Raw genomic sequence first — 5,022 nt, 5'->3', positions numbered from 1 at the left:
GATTCTGTTATTCATCTGTGTTTATAGCATGTATTCTTCCCTCTCTGTTTATATCACCTGTATTGAGGCTTCAAGGACCTTGCCATATGTCTTTTACTCCTGAGTAGTAACACCTGGAGGTGGTCAAAAGACACTTAAAGGAATCTGTTCTCCGGCTTGAAGAAAACCTGCCATGAGCTCACACAACCTCAGGCAGCAGGGAGGATTCATCTTTTAACACAACCTGAAGCCTCCAGCTAAAACAGCACTTGAGTGACTTCAGGATAAGTATCTGAACGTCCTTGAATGGCCCAGCCAGAACCCCAGAGAACATCGGTTCTCATCCAGTGTGACTGGGCGTGAGAGGAGCTGCCAGACAGAACAGGACACGCTTTTCAAATGCAGGTGCGCAGACATAAGGACCTTTTATAACAGCCCAACCCTGTGGCAAAATAAGTACGAAATCATTTTGCTGCAATCGGTAAATTCATTTGTAGGGGTAACATACTGTATATTTCCACAAATGTTTGATTGATTGAGTTCAGTTTTAGTGAATCATATGTATTTGCACTGTGTTAATCATAGCCTCTATATAAAGATGGACAACGCATCTCCACTTACTCCAACTATTTAGAAATGAATTAGCAGCCCTGATTCACTGAATGAGGTAGTACTTTGGGGGTCCCCTGGTGGCTGTGGGGCCAAGCAGCCACTTTGCTTATGGGAAGGGCAGACTCTGACCTTAAATGACAGAAACCATCTTAAGGAAAAGTTTATTTGACATCTTCTTTGACTTTGGTCCACATTCCATCCACCAATATGGAGGATTTTTGACTTATACTGCAGCCAGCCACCAGTCATATCGTCCATCTTTATCTACAGTCTGTGGGGTTGGTCACTCACCAGCTTTGATTCTTGGCAGTGCTTAACGTTGATGGACATCTCTTGAGTCCAAAATGGAGGACAGCATCTTTTTTAATTTGGCTTCATGACAGCGTAAAATTTACCTTTGCAGTCTGTGTATAAACTGCTCCACATATGAAGCAAATTTGTTTTTCTATTTACTTGTGTGTATTCTTATTAGTGACAGTGCTTGTGGAACAACTCACATGGACACTATACGGACCAGACTTGACTTCATTTCCTGCTTTATTTAGTTAAAACCTCCCCTAATGCATTTCAGTCAGTTCAACTTCCTGTTCAGTTTCCCTGACATTTTTTCTGTTCACCTGTTTTCAATCATCCTATTAGACAACCACATTTTTATACCACCTGTGTTGCCCTTCCTGTTGGCCATATAGCTCTCCAGCCACTTTTGTATTGTAAGTATTTCCTCTTGACCTCTGCCTGGTTTGTGGACTTAAATTGCCTGATGCATGAGTTTTGATACTGAGTGAGTTTTTGTTGAACTAAACTTTGAAACTTTTGAATCTCCTTTCATTGTTATGTGTGATCCTTGTTACTGAATCAGATTCTGTGTTTTGGTCATCACAGCTAATGACTGAGCTAACTCACAGATCTTTTATCTCTTTATATTTTATTTATGACAGATTTCACTATTATCGAAGCTTAAGCTTTCTATTTTGGGTAAGTAATTAGATATGGGATTGTTTCAGGAGTTGTACATGTGTTCGTAGGCAGCTGGACTAGTTTGTGTTTCTTGAAGACGTTTCACCTCTCGTCCAAGAGGCTGCTTCAGTTCTAACTGAGTAAGGGGAGATTTCAGATATTTCACCTCCATGGGTCTGTATCTGTGTTGAGGGTCGTTACATTAAACAGGCAGGCTGTTGACCTCCCCAGTAGTTAATAGGTCATTGGGGTCCTCAGAGTCAAGGTGTGAATGGCTGTCGATACCTGTAAGGCCAACCCTGAAACCTCCCACTGGTCAGAAACACAAGCAAGTCCAGCTTCTTACATACACATGCACAACTTATGAGGATCTTCTCAGATACAATGGAATATCAAAAAATGGCAATTTATTCAATCCACAACACAAGCGGACCAAAAGTTTGGAAAAAATTGAAATACTTTCCATTGTTCATGTTTGTCTCATTAATTTGTGTCATTAATTCACCATCTCATATTTATAAATTTTCATAGCTTTTCCAACTTTTGCACGAACCAGAGGCCAGAAAGAAATGTGAGACAGTGTGTTGGTATATTTATGAGCACAGCCAAATATGATCAAGTAGATGGCTGTAAATAAAGCTTTTACTATTTATTCTGTCAGGCTGCAGAGAGAATAGATCATTAGCTCTCACCCCTGGAGAATAAATATTATAGAGTCATAAAAACTGATATGGTTAAGTGAATAGTGAACATTGCTTTTTCCTCAAGTCTTGCCAGTTGGTAATTGAGCGATTTCTCCTCCTCCAGCTCTATAATGGGCTTGTCATGCTGTGCTGCTCAAAGCATCTTCAAAAGCAACCAACTCTCCGTGGCTCAGAGGCGAGACTTGTAAACTAGGTCGCCAGAATGAGCCAAGGAATTTTGCAAGACAGGAAAGAAAGTTTGCGTATGAGTGTGCGCAGGCTAGAATAGTGCATTATTAAGGTGTAATGGCTCAGGCCTTCTGGTTAGATTAATTTGGGTCTGGGGGGACATTTTTAAATGGGTCTTGTGTGCTTTAAAGAAATGCCATAAATGCATTTGTTTATTCAAGGGGCATGTTTCTATCATTTGTTGAGTGTTACGTAAAAGTGAGGCAGAGTTGAAGGTAAGATGAGGGTGAAATCACGAGGCGTGCAGCGTGAAAAGAGGACACGATGTTCCTCTGCAAGCAACACCAACAAATTCAGACAACTCCTATCAGGACAGGCAACCAGATGAGGGCAAGTTTAACCTCCTTGTGCATGAGCATTCATATGCACCACTGCCTCCTGTGTGTGAAGTGGAAAATTATGATGATGGCATTCATCGATTTCGCCATCCACCGAATCACAATCTTTTTTGCCTGATGGACATTATCTTGTCCGTAAAAGGTGTCGTACCATTAAAAGGTCAGCTCTGGGTGTAGTGTGTGTGTGTGTGTGTGTGTGTGTGTGTGTGTGTGTGTGTGTGTGTGCGTGTGTGTGTGCGTGTGTGTGTGTGTGTGTTTGTGTGTTAATAGTGACATTACATTTGTGAACAATACAAGTTTTGATGGCAGCTCTTCTTCAAATAAAGGAAATGGAGTCATACTTGATAGCTTTTGTTCTGTCTTGGGGCAGCTGTTGGCTCAGGAGACAAGAGCGGGTCAGCTGTTGAAAAGTATGCCGAAGTTTCCTTGGTGAAGCTGCTGAACCCCAAATTGTCTCTGACAGTTGTGCCAGCAGTGTGTGAGTGATGTGTAATAGAGAAAATGCTGCTGAAAAGGATGCACTGTATGAATGTGTGTGTGAATGGATGACTGGTGAAACTGTATTAAGTGTTTATCAAGAATAGAAAGGCTCTGTATAAATACAGACCATCTACCATATCTTTGTGCCCAGATTTCCCTCCCCTTAACATAAACAGTAATAACAGCCAATCACAAGACGTGGACATGTGGAAAAGCAACAGCATTTAGATACACTAACGATAAAACTGATCAGTCTGTGACAGATAAACTAGTGAAAGTATGAAGAGAGAGAAAAAGTATGAAAGTATTGGTGTGTGTGCGTGTGCAGAAGTGTGTCACAACATCATTAAACTTGTGAATGTGCGTGATTAGATGGCACCTGGGGGCCCATAAATCAGTTGTATTCCTCCATTAGGACTCAGACCTGGATGTCTAACTCATGAAATATGTAAACAGAGAATGTGTAAGTGGTTTTGTTGTAAGCCCAGCCCTGTGTGTGTGTGTGTGTGTGTGTGTGTGTGTGTGTGTGTGTGTGTGTGTGTGTTGACAGTTGTGAATGTGTGCCTGCAAGCATGCATGGGTGGGTACGTGCATGAATGCATGTGTAGAAAGGGTGTTAATGAATTATAGAGAGGCACTGGTTTTCTGAGTTTAGGCCAACAGAGAAGAGCTGCAGCTGCTGATGATCATGGTTAAGGTTGACTATGCATGCAGTTTTATATTCATTGACCAGAGTGAACACGCAGCCTAACTTATTGATACATCCAATTAGCAGACTCTGCTAATGTGTTAGCTTTTAGAAGTTTATTAGTGTTCTAAATATAAATCTGAAGACGCGTCTCTAAAGAAAACAAACAGAAACTTCAGATTTGGCTCATTTATGAATGCATAAGGTTTTACTGAGGAATTTACTGGTGAAGGGACAAGTATGTAGCCCATTAGCGTGGTTTCCCCACATAGCCAACGCTGTGGCTGTGGGATCAAAAGCAGCAGAAAATGATGAATTCTGGTGGTTGTTCATGCAAAAAGTCTCATGTGAGAAGAAGAAGCCTCAAATAGCACTGGTTAATAAAATGGCCTGGAAGTAAGCAGACATTACAGCTCATATTTCAGCCCTTTGGCTGATGCATGAAAATGGTGGAAAATGAATGCACTGCATGTAGGGGGAGGGTGGGAAAGTAAGAGCTTCACTGGAAAGATGAGAATAAGCTAGTTCAGGTCAGTGACATAGTTTCACATCCTGTTTTATTTCTGTGCTTTGTACATGAGGTTGTTGCATTTATGTCTGAGAAGACTTTAAAGTACATTGCTTTAAATTATAATTGCTGGATTACCAATTTGACTCATAGACTGGATATAAGCAACAGCTCCTAAAAGTGAACCCACATCATCTGGATTACGTCCTGGTAGTTGGCTGCAGTCTAGGTCATAAACCCCATCTGCTCCATGTTAGCAGATTGGACTGCAAATTAAAAAGTCAAAGTACATGTCTAATTAAATTCTCTCAAAGATGGATTCTGTCAGTTGTTCTCATCAGACTGTATGCTCATTTTTACTTTCTAGTAAGTTTGGTTTTAGTCAGTTATTTGATGCTTTATAAAATGGGGTGAAACATTATGATGACAGTTGACACTGACTTGCATTTGGTCAAGTGCATGTATCAGCAGGGGTTTTGTATTCCAGCTTTACTCCACGATAACTGCTGCACAGACTCTTGCTCAAAA

Source organism: Paralichthys olivaceus, chromosome 6 (genome assembly GCF_024713975.1).
Source record: "Paralichthys olivaceus isolate ysfri-2021 chromosome 6, ASM2471397v2, whole genome shotgun sequence".
Classification (NCBI taxonomy): domain Eukaryota; kingdom Metazoa; phylum Chordata; class Actinopteri; order Pleuronectiformes; family Paralichthyidae; genus Paralichthys; species Paralichthys olivaceus.
Note: the sequence above shows the minus strand (reverse complement) of the source record.